Consider the following 12092-nt stretch of genomic DNA (forward strand, 5'->3'; position numbering starts at 1 on the left):
AACTCTACCAAAAAAGACCGATAAACTGGCTGTGCTGGTGAAAAACATCAAAGCATACAGGGAGTGCAATTTGCTGTGTTTTACGGAAATGTGGCTCACGTCTAGCATCCCGGATTCTAACGTGGAGCTACCCGGCGCTGTTCGACAGAGACACAAAAGCCTGCAGGAAGCGGAGATGAGGTGGACTCGCTATCTGCGTGAACACGAGGTGGTGTAACCCTGGGCACAAAGATTTCCATCTTCTGCAGGGACGTGGAACTTTTGGCCTAGCGTGTGACGTCATCCACTCCGCTGTTGCTAAACTACAACACAGCACCCCGAGGCCATCCTGTTAATCTGTTAATAAACAACAAAAGGATACTGCCGGAAGTGTGAATTTCCCTACGGGGATGAATAAAGTATCTATCTACCAGGGGTTTAGCTACTAAATGCTATATTTTGAGTGGAAAAACTTACTCTCCTATATAAGCGATGTTTTTTTTTGTGTTGTTCAATTAAAAGAGCATGATGAAATCTCTGCAGAAATGTGAATTAAGGTTTTTTTTTTTCGTTTTCCTCAGGTTGAGGTTTTTGAGTTTTTCCTTGCCCTCATGTAGGTTTTAGATCAGGGGATGGTGTCATAATAGTCTGACTGATGCCTACTGTTTCTGAAACTCTTCACAAGCTTTTCACACCCTGTTGCTGGTATTTTGGCCCATTCCTCCATGCAGATCTCTAGTGCAGTGATGTTTTGGGGCTGTTGTATGGGGTCTGTACAGACCTTTGAGACTTATTAAAGGCTATACAAATAAACATGACTTGACCTGTTCTTAGAAATTCCTCGTGACTGAACTCCTGCCAAGAGTTGAACCTGGTTGCTGATGTCATGTGGCGCTAGTTTTAGCATGAGGGTATTAACCCGTGCCTCTTTCTTGTGGCATTTGTCTAATTAGAGGCTAGGTGCTTCAGTGTGTCGGGACATGTGTTGAGACGTAGAAGCTGGAGACATTCGCTTGTTTTTATGAAGAAGTATTGGTTGACCATTAGCGCTGTTGCTAAAGTCGAGAGAAAAAAAGAAATGTGAAAGGAATTAGCATTTTGAAATGAAATTTGGCTTTATTGACTGTATTCGCACCATTCAAAGTCCAGAACAAACAAGTTACTACTAGCATAAAACATGTCCTAAGTACAAGTAGGTTAAAATGTGCGCCAGTTTTGTGTTTGCTAGCATTTACACTAGCATATAATATGGATTCAAAACCACTAGCTTAAAAACGTGTGACAAGTTTGCATTTACTAGCATTAGAACTTACATAAATTCTCTCCCGATTAGCACTAGGTTAAAAATGTGCGCCAGTTTTGCGTTTATTAGCATTAGCATAGCATAAACCATCACCTAAGAACCACCAAGTTAAAAATGTGTGGCTAGTTCACATTTACTAGCATTAACACTAAATAAACCTCACTCCCAATTACCACTAGGTTAAAAATTTGCGCTAGTTTGGCGTTTATTAGCATTAGCATAGCATAAACATCACCTAAGAACCACCACGGTAAAAATGTGTGGCTAGTTTGCATTGACTAGCATTAACACTAAAAAACCTCACTCCCAATTAGCACTAGGTTAAAAATGTGCACCAGTTTGGCCTTTATTAGCATTAGCATAGCATAAACCATCACCTAAGAACCACCGCGTTAAAAATGTTTACCAGTTCTACATTTACAAACATTAGCATTAGCATAAAGTATCACCTTAGAACCCCAATGTTAAAAACATGCGCCCGTTTCGAGCTTTCTAGCATTAGCACTACCGCAAACTATCACCTAAGAACCACCAGGTGAAAACGTCCATGAGTTTCGTATTTACTAACATAAGGATAAAGTATTACCTGAGAACCACTAGGTTAAAATTATCTGCAAGTTTCGTATTTATTAGCATTAGCACTGGCATAAACTAGCACCTAAGAGTCACTATGTCAAAAATGTGCACCGGTTTTGCGTTCACAAACATTAGCATTAGCATAAACCATCACCAAAGACCCAATGTGTTAGAATTATCTGCTAGTTTCATATTAACTAGCATTAAACTTTAGCATAAGCATAAACTATCACCTAAGAACCACTAGGTGAAAAACATCCATGAGTTTCGTATTTACTAGCATGAGCATAAAATATTACCTGATTACCTGAAAATTATCTGCAAATTCGTATCTTAGCATTAGCACTAGCATAAGCTAGCACCTAAGAGTCACTATGTCAAAATTACGCACCAGTTCTGCGTTCACAAACATTAGCATTAGCATAAACTAGGGGTGTCAAACTATAAACTGAGAACCACTATGTTAAAATTATCTGCAGGTTTCATATTAACTAGCATTAGCGCTGTCAAAAAAAACAACTTTATAAACTTTAGCATTAGCATAAACTATCAACTAAGAACCCCCATGTTGAACACAGGTTGCCAGGTTTTGCGTTTTTTAGCATTAGCAATAGCATAAACTTAAGAAGCTAGATAAAAAACATTCGCCAGTTTCACGTTAAGAAGCCTTAGCACTAGCATAAACTACCACCTAATAACTACTACGTTAAAAACAAAATGGAAACGTCCTGGATAAATCAACCAATACAAATGAATCCTTTTAGCCAATAAGGCGGAGTTTGGGTGTATTATTCCTCTCTGCACTACAAGTCCCACAGTGCTTTGCGGCATAAAAAGATCCCGATGAGGCTAACAGTTGGCGAAGACTAATAACTTTCTCTGAATTTTTTTTTGCTACTTCTGTGACTGACATGGGTTAACCTCAACCACAAGAGACAGAATAGAATGTGAAAAAAAAAACAACAAGCAGAAAATAAATTTGTTTGATTTTAAAGGAATTTATTTGTAAATTACGGTGGAAAAAGTATTTGGTCAACACCAAAAGTGAATCGAAATACTTTATGTACCCTTTGTTGGCAATAACCTCTGCCAACCGTTTCTGTAACTCCTCACAGGCTTTTCACACACTGTTGCTGGTATTTTGGCCCATTCCTCCATGCAGATCTCCTAGAGCAGTGATGTCTTGCGGCTGTTTTTGAGCAACACGGACCTTCAACTGCCTCTTGTGGGTGTCTAAATCTGGAGACTGGTTTGGTTAGTCCAAGACCTTGGAATTCTTCTTTTAATGCCACTCCTTTGTTTTCCTGGCTGTGTGTTTGGGATCATTGTCATTTCTAAAAGACCTAGCCACATAGCATCTTTAATACACAACGTAGTGTACTTCATCAAAAGCGGCCGAATTAGTGACGTTGGAGTCTGTGTGAAGCCTTTTTCTCAAGTCCTTTAGCTCTCTCCTATTGGCCATCTTCTCCCTGCATAATGGCGTGCCGACTCCTCCCATGGGCGTACCAGGGAAGCCCCCCCCCTGGGCTTCACCATCTCGTCGAAGAGCGTCGCGATGTATGGAATAACCGAAACAACACTGAGCGTTTCTACGTCATCAGGGCCTTGTTCTCGAAACAACGCCTGCCGTCCTCCGTCTGGATGTGCTGATTATCTCATCAGCAGCACGTCCCGTTCTGTAGACAACATCTTCCACCACTCATGCCTGCCCTGAACCTTCACTGCTCATTGAATAAAGGCACAGTCAGTATTAAACTCAATAAATGTAACTTGTATTCAATCATATAAAGTCCTTTATAGTCAGATGTATAAAATCCTTCAACACTGATCAGTTATCCTGGTCCATTTGCTGAAAAAACAGCCCCGAAGCAAGATCTTTCCACCCCCATGCTTCACAGTGTGTAAGATGTTCTTCGAATGCAATTCAGATTTTTTTCCCTCCTCCAAACTCCAGAACCTGTGTTTCTACCAAAAAGTTGTACATATTTCAACCTGCAACTTGTTTTTCTCTTGCGCTTCTCTGAGTGTTGTCCCGCGGGCCTAAACTTTGATATTTTAATTGTTTAATATCCCGTGTAAAGGAAAAAAACATTCTCTCGGGGGCCGGACTAGTAGATAAGAGAGGAAGAAAAAAAAGAGAAAGAAATAAGAGTAACAGAGGGAGGGACAAAGAAAGAGATAAAGACAGAGAAAGAGAGAGAGAGAATGAGAAACAACTCAATAAATGTAACTTGTCTTCAATCATATAAAGTCCTTTATAGTCAAATGTATAAAATCCTTCAACACTGATCAGTTATCCTGGTCCATTTGCTGAAAAAACAGCCCCGAAGCAAGATCTTTCCACCACCATGCTTTACAGTGTGTAAGGTGTTCTTCGAATGCAATTGTTTTTTTTTCTTTCCTCCAAACATGAGAACTTAGGTTTTTACCAAAAATGTGTTTACTGGTTTCATCTGAGCATAACACATTCTCCCAGTCCTCTTCTGGATCATCAAAATGCTCTCTAGCGAAACCCAAACCACCTATTTTCTACTCTAACCGCATTTGAAGACAAATATTGAGGTCAAGTAAATCCCGGAAACGGGTGCGGGTTTTAGATTTCGCTGATTCAGCAAGTAAAAAAACGGAGGATCTTGTTTTGCAGTCGATACTCAAAAAAGGAAGGAGGGTAAACACCCCAAAAAATCTGAAAATAATCAAGAGAAGTGTAACAAAGCAGGAAGCGGATTGGAAGGGGCCTCAAGGACTTTGATTCCTGTTGGCTCCAAAATCGTTCCTGTTTTTGTTTGGGGACTCGAATCTGTAACGTCAAATGTTCTCGCATGAAAAATTCCCCAGCTGAAAATCGGGTAGCTTGTTGACCAGACCTTAAATCAATCTTCCGTGACTTCCGTTGGCAAACCAGAGAAGTGACCCGGTTGTGGAGGTGGGCGGGCTTCTGAAACAAGGGGTGTCAAACTTTTTGGGGCCCGGAGGTCGCACGCTAGAGAGAAAAAAACTCACTGGCTTCAGACTAGTAGATTAGGAGAAAGAAGGAGAGAGAGCGAGAAAGAGGGAATGAAAGAGAGAAAAAAAAGAGAAAGAAAGAAGGAAATAAAATAAAAAAGAGAGAGACAGAAAGAAAGAGAAAAGGGAGAAAAAAGCGATAAAGAAAAATAGAGAAAGAGAATCTGAGATGAGGGAAAAAGAAGGAGAGAAAGAAACAAAAAGATAAAAGGAAATAAAATAAAGAGAGAAAGAATGATAGAAAAGGAGAAGAGAAAAAAGCAATAAAGAAAAATAGAGAAAGAGAATCTGACATGAGAAAAAGAGAGAGAAGAAGAAAGTAAGAAAGAATGAACGAAAGAAAAGGGGAAATAAATGAAAAGAAATAAAGAGAAAAAAAGAATGATAGAAAGAAAGAAATCAAAAAGAGAGAGATACATGAAATGATCTGCATTTTCAAGTCAATGACTTCCCAAAGCGCTTTACAGTGTGCTTCACTTTTCCCAATAGCGGCCGTGCAACCATGTAAGGCGCTAACCTGCATATTGGGGGTATTATGGGTTCAGTGTCTTACCCAAGGACACTTTGGCATGTAACACGGACGAGCCGGGATTCGAACTGGGATCCCTTATTCCTAAAACAAACAAAAAAGAGAAAGAGAATCTGAGGTGAGAAAAAAAGAGAAAAGGAGAGAGAAAGGGACCAAGAAAGAAAGACAAAAACAAAGCAAGAAAAAAGTAGAGAAATAGGGAGAGAGAAAGGGAGAAAATAGAGGAAGACAAAAAATGATGACAAAAAAGAGAGCGAGAAAGAATTATAGAGAGGGAGATGAATAAAGAAAAACAGAGAAATAGAGAGAAATGGCAAGAGGGACAGAGAAATAAAAAAAGAATGAGAGATGAGAAATAGAAGGGTAAAGAGAGAGACAGAGACAGGAGGAGAGAAATGGGAGACAGAGATAGACAGATGAAGAGAGCGAGAGAGAGGAAAAGAGTAGAAAAGGAGAAAGACAGAGAGAGAAAAAGAGGGATAAGAGAGGATAAGGAAGAGACTGAGGAAGACAGAAAGAGAGACTGAGAGAGTGATAGGGAAAGAGAGAGAAGAAAAAAGAGAGAAATACTGAGAGAGAATGAGAGATATACAGCAAAGGAGATAAAAAGAGAAAGCAAAAGATAGAAAGAGAGAGAGGAAGAGCGAAAGAACTACAGCTCCAGTTGCTTTTTGAGAGGCATCTGGCTTTAGCGACATAAAAAGGACATATTCAAAAGAGCAGCTCGTTTTTCTCCTGCGCTTCTCAGCGTGGTCTCGCGAACCCGATTCAATCAGTCGGCGTGCCCCCGGGCCGGTTGTTTGACACCCCTGTTCCAAACAAATACATCAACATAGGTTAACATGTAGCTACCGTCCATCAACAACGTAGCAAAACATTTAGTTTCCATGATAAATGAGCAACTTCAAGCAGCAATTATTAGCACGTAGATTGGGCAAATGGCTAACTCTGAAATCTATTTTCCAGATTCTGGGGGTTTACAGTTTAAACGACTTTGACGTGGATTGTTTGTTGGACATCCGTGTCAAACAGGGGTGTCAAAGTCATTTATACTCAGGGGCCACACGATAGAACAAAGATTCTGTCGGGGGCCGGACGAGTAGATTCAAGAGAAAGAAAAAGAGATAAAGAAATAAGAGGAAGAGGGAGGGAAAAGAGAGTGCAGGACAAAGAAAGAAAGAGAGAGAGAGAGAGGGAGAGAGCGTGAGAAACAAAAGATAAAAAGCCGTGAGAGAGGGGGAAAAGAAAGGGAGAGGAAGACGGAAATCCCAAGAGAAATAGAAAGACAGAATGTGCGAAGGGTAGGGAGGGAGAAAGAGAAAAGAGAGAAAAGGAAAAAAGGAAGTTAGAGCAAAAGAAGTTAAAAGACACAGAGAGAGAAAGAGACAAAGAGCAACAAAGGAAGAGAAAAAGAGAGACACAGAGAGTGAAAGAGACAGAGACGGAGTGGGAGAAAAGGGGTGGAAAAGAAAGAGAGAGAGAGAGAGACAGAGAGACAGAGAGTACAGTGTCTTTGTTCGAGGCACCTGGCTTTGGCAACATCAAGTGGGCATATTTCAACCTGCAGCTTGTTTTTCTCTTGCGCTTCTCTGAGTGTTGTCCCGCGGGCCGGATTCAATCCCTTAGCGGGCCTGATCTGGCCCGCGGGCCGCCTGTTTGACACTAGGAATCGATTTGTTGTGTGGGTTTTTTATTATACAGAATATTCGGAACACAAATGTGCTACAGAACTCAAATATTCTTATCCTGCCATATATTGGAATAAATGCATGAATAAAAAAAATATACCTACAAATATATGTCAATGAAATGAATGAACACATAAATAAATGACGTCAAGCTACTGAAGGATTTTATACATTTGACTATAAGGGATTTTGTACGATCAAATACAAATTACATTTAAATGGAAAAGATATTCACTGGCTGAGCTGTGGGGGCGAGGTCAATGCAACCTCGTGAAGAATGATGTTTACAGAAACAACGGGAACTGGGACAACATCCGACGACTAATAACGGGGGACGGCAGGCGATGAAACGCTCGGGGATGTTTTGACCATTTCAGACATCGAGGGGACGTTCCTGGCCCGCCCATGGGAGGAGCCGGCACACCAGCTGGCGGAGAGACGTGGGTCGAGAGAAGAACTTCAGAAGATCGACGAAGACTCGAGCGACACTAATTTGATGAAGTTCACTTAGTTAAATACTTTGAGAAATTAATTCTGCCCCCGTGTGGAAATGCGGGTCTCTCTCAGAATGTATGTTGTGTTTGGTTAATGCACAGGTGCCAAACAGGCGGCCCGCGGGCCACATTAGGCCCGCTAAGGGATTGAATCTGGCCTGCGAGACAACACTCAGAGAAACACAAGAGAAAAACAAGCTGCAGGTTGAAATATGTCAACTTGCCTCTCACAAAGACACTGTACTTGTATTTATTTCTCTCTCTCTCTCTCTCTCTCTTTTTTCCCCACCCCTTTTTTCCACTCTGTCTCTTTCACTCTCTGTGTCTCTCTTTTTCTCTTTTCTCTTGTTGCTCTTTGTCTCTTTCTTGCTGTGTGTCTTTTAACCTCTTTTGCTTTAACTTCTTTTTTTCCTTTTCTCTTTCTCTCTTCCTACCCTTCACTCTTTCTTTTCTCTTTTCTCTCCTGTCTTTCTATTTCTCTTTGCATTTCTTTCTTTCTCTCCCTTTCTTTTCCCCCTCTCTCACGACTTTTTATCTTTTGTTTCTCACGCTCTCTCCCTCTCCCTCTTTCTTTGTCCTACCCTCTCTCCTTTTCCCTCCCTTTTTCTCTTATTTCTTTATCTCTCTTTTTCTTTCTCTTTAATCTACTAGTCCGGCCCCCGACAGAATCTTTGTTCTATCGTGTGGCCCCCGAGTTAAAATGGAGTCAGATAACTAATTCGAACAATTTGGTAAACGGTACATTTTTAATATTTAATTCCTAACATTACTTTCAAATTTCTGGACAATTTGGGGATGTTAGGTCCGCCTCATACTCTGGAAAGTACGGTACATTACTCTCAACAAAAAACACATACTTCTACAACCATTTTACCTTTATATTTACTTTATTGAATGGCAATTTTAGAAATGATACCTTGTAAAACGATTGATATAAGGCACCAATACAAACCAAGGTATCGGTACTCGCCTATCCCTAGTAATGTACTTGTACGAACATTTTATCTGGACATTATTGTGAGTTCGATTTTGTATTGTGTGGACTTTTTCCGAGTACAGGACAGTACTGTAGTACTTCTTTCCGCCACCGGCGTGTGGTGGCGCTGTGGGAGGTCACCCAGCATCCGCTGCTAAGAACTTTGACATTTTTATTGTTTAATATCGCGTGCCTCTATTCAATATGGGTGGTGTAAGCAGGGGTGTCAAAGTCATTTTAACTCGGGGGCCACAGGATAGAAAAACCATTCTCTCGGGGGCTGGACTAGTACATAAGAGAGGAAGAAAAAAAAGAGAGAAAGAAATAAGAGAAACAGAGGGAGGGACAAAGAAAGAGATAAAGACAGAGAAAGAGAGAGAGAATGAGAAACAAGAAATAAAAATAGAAATGGTGAGAGAGTGGGGGAGAAAGAGCAAAAGAAAGAAATTCAAAGAGAAATAAAAAGTAAGAAGGGGAGAAAGAGAGAATGGGAAAACGAGAGAGACACAGAGAGAAAAGAGAGAAAATGAAAAAATGAAGAGAAAGCAAAATAAGGTAAAAAGACACAGAGAGAAAGAGACAAAGAGGAACAAAGAAAGAGACAAAAAGAGAGAGAGAAAGAGTTAGGGAGTGAGAGAAGGGGAAAGCAAGAGAGAGAAAGAAAGAAATACAAGTAGACCGTTTGTGAGAGGCACCTGGCTTTGGCAACATCAAGTGGACATATTTCAACCTGCAGTTCGTTTTTCTCTTTCGCTTCTCTGAGTTTTGTCTCGCAGGCCTGATTTAATCCCTAAGCAGGCCTGATCCAGCCGCGTGTTTGACACCCCTGGTGTAAAGTGTAAAGAAGAGGCGAGCCTTTTCATTTCAAATGAAAGTGGAATAAGAAAGCTTGATGCGGTTGAGAAAATGGTTGGACCACTTTTTTCCAGTCACTCTATGTCAGGTTCAAACGATGTCCGGATGTAATAAGAGACTTTTGAGTTACAATCAAACTAATTTATTAAATAAAAGCAAGCACATTGAAAACTTTGTTCTTGGATTGCGAGGGAATAATCCCATGGATTGAAACGTGAGCCTTTTCCTTATACCCTTTCATTGATTCCCGATTGAAGGATAGAATAAAACACGTGCACGTAAGCGCATTCTGATTGGTTTAGGCAGGAATCATATATTTAAATGCAGTGTATAATGTTGGTCTCTAGATGGCGTGTGAGTATGATAAATGATACATTAACAGCAGTTTAGTAGGAGTCTTGGGAAAATTACCAGTGGCCTCCAAATTGTAGAGACAAAGTTCCTTTGGCTTGGGAAGCTCATGCTGCTATCCTTAGGTTGTATGGGTTAGCTGAAAGGAGTTCTATGCTCCTGTTGGATAACAGATAGGGAGCCTACCAGTGTCCTCCAGGCTGTAGAGACAAAGTTCCTTTGGTTTGGGAAGCTCATGCTCCTGTCTTTGGGTTGTTAGGGTTAGCCGGAAGGAGTTCTGAGCTCCTGTATGATAACAGATCAGGAGCCCACCAGTGGGCCAGGCTGTAGATACAAAGTTCCTTTGGCTTGGGAAGCTCATGCTCCTGTCCTTGGGTTGTATGGGTTAGCTGAAAGGAGTTCTGTGCACCTGTTGGATAACAGATAGGGAGCCCACCAGTGGCCTCCAGGCTTTAGATACAAAGTTCCTTTGGCTTGGGAAACCTACTCTCTTGACCCTGAAGGCTTTTGCGAAATCGTAAAACCACCCTTCTCCAATTTGCTTTGTGTGTCTGCAACTCGCGTTAGATTTCTTCTTATCGGCCATCTTCTCCCCGCACAATGGCGCACCGGCTCCTCCCATGGGCTTGCCAGGGAAGCCCCCCCTGGGCTTCACCACCTCACCGAAGAGCGTCGCGATGTCTGGAATGTTCAAAACAACACCGAGCGTTTCTACGTCATCAGGGCCCCTCTGCGTCTGGATGCGCTGATTATCTTATCAGCCCTTCGTCCCGTTCCTGTCGTGTCCAGCATGGTCGCCGTGGCGACCGGCTGGTCCCGCCCCCTGGGCACCGGCTGTAGTAGATCAGCTAATTTGCATGTGTGCTTCTTAAGGGTGGGTTGTGGGTTCATTGCATTTTCCGTTCTGTTTTGCTCTGTCCTGTTTTGTTCGAGTCGGAGGAAACCTGTACTTGCCCGTTCTGAGTGTAAGCCTGTTTTTGTTTTGTTTTGTCCGTGAGTGTTGGACAACTTTTATTTTGCTAAATAAAAATACTCATCGTCAACGCGAATGAGTTCATCCTTCCTGCCTCCTGCCCCCGTTCTGGTCCGGTCCTCGTGACAGTTCCTGCTGTTCCTGTAAACAACATTTTCTACTAGGGTGCCCTGACCTTGCACCACAGCCCTGCCAGTGAATATCTCATCTCATTAGCTACACCGCTTATCCTCAGTAGGGTCGCGGGGGTGCTGGAGCCCATCCCAGCAATCATCGGGCAGTGGGCAGGGGACACCCTGAACTGGTTGCCAGCCAATCGCAGGGCACACGGGGACAGACAACTCACTCGCTCAGTCACACCTAGGGACAATTTTGGACCGGCCAATTCACCTGAAATGCATGTTTTTGGAAAGTGGGTGGAAACCGGAGTGCCCAGACGAAACCCACGCAAGCACGGGGAGAACATACAAACTCCGCACAGGAAGTCTGGAGCTGGATTTGAACCCACGCAGGAGGTTCCCAAGAATTAAATGTAATTTGCATTCGAACGTATAAAATCCTTTATAGTCAAATGTAGAAAATCCTTCAACTGAGGACTTCTTGAAGCTTATCTTCCAAAAGTAAGTTAAACTTAACTTTATTTAAGGGCTATACAAATAAAAATGACTTTTATAGAGCATATTATTTTATGAAATGTTTATTTTTAGTACAAACCAAAACAGGTTACTTATATAAGCCTTAAACATACGAACAAATTTAACTTCGTCCGGAATCTTGTTCGTAAGTAGGGCAGCATCTGGAAATTTTAATAAGCAGTTTTACAATTCTCAAATCGGAAAAGTGAAATAGTGACAAATTATTTTATAAAAAAAGAATGTTTTTTTTTCTCAATGAAAAAAAAAGGGAGGCAAAGTCTGGTGATTGTGTTTTTCCCAGGAATTGCTGACATTTACTCAATAGTTAACATTCCTAATCCCTTGGAGCCGGCCAGAGAACATTCCACGACCTTCAAAGCACAGTTTAAGGTCAAAGATTTAGGTTAGGTCGCCACGGTACCGCACAAACTGTTCTTTCGACTTTTTTTCTGCCAGAACAAAAAAGTTTTTTCCTTTTGTTTGATTTTTCGTCACACGTTTCAGAAACTGCACCTTTTGTGCTTTTTCATCTTGTTTTTAGAACACAACAGGGAAAAGACATTTCTCGAAATAATCAAAATGATCGTATTGACAACCTTTTTCAAAGCCAAGGTTGTAAAAAATACAGAAAAACAAAGCAAAAACAAAAATAAAGAAAAAAAAATGATGGGTCCAGGGGTGGGCAAACAGTGGCTTGTGGGCCACATACGGCTTGCCCATAATA

This window comes from Urocampus carinirostris, chromosome 1, assembly GCF_059441175.1.
Source record: "Urocampus carinirostris isolate Australia breed hairy pipefish chromosome 1, RoL_Ucar_1.0, whole genome shotgun sequence".
Taxonomy (NCBI): Eukaryota; Metazoa; Chordata; class Actinopteri; order Syngnathiformes; family Syngnathidae; genus Urocampus; species Urocampus carinirostris.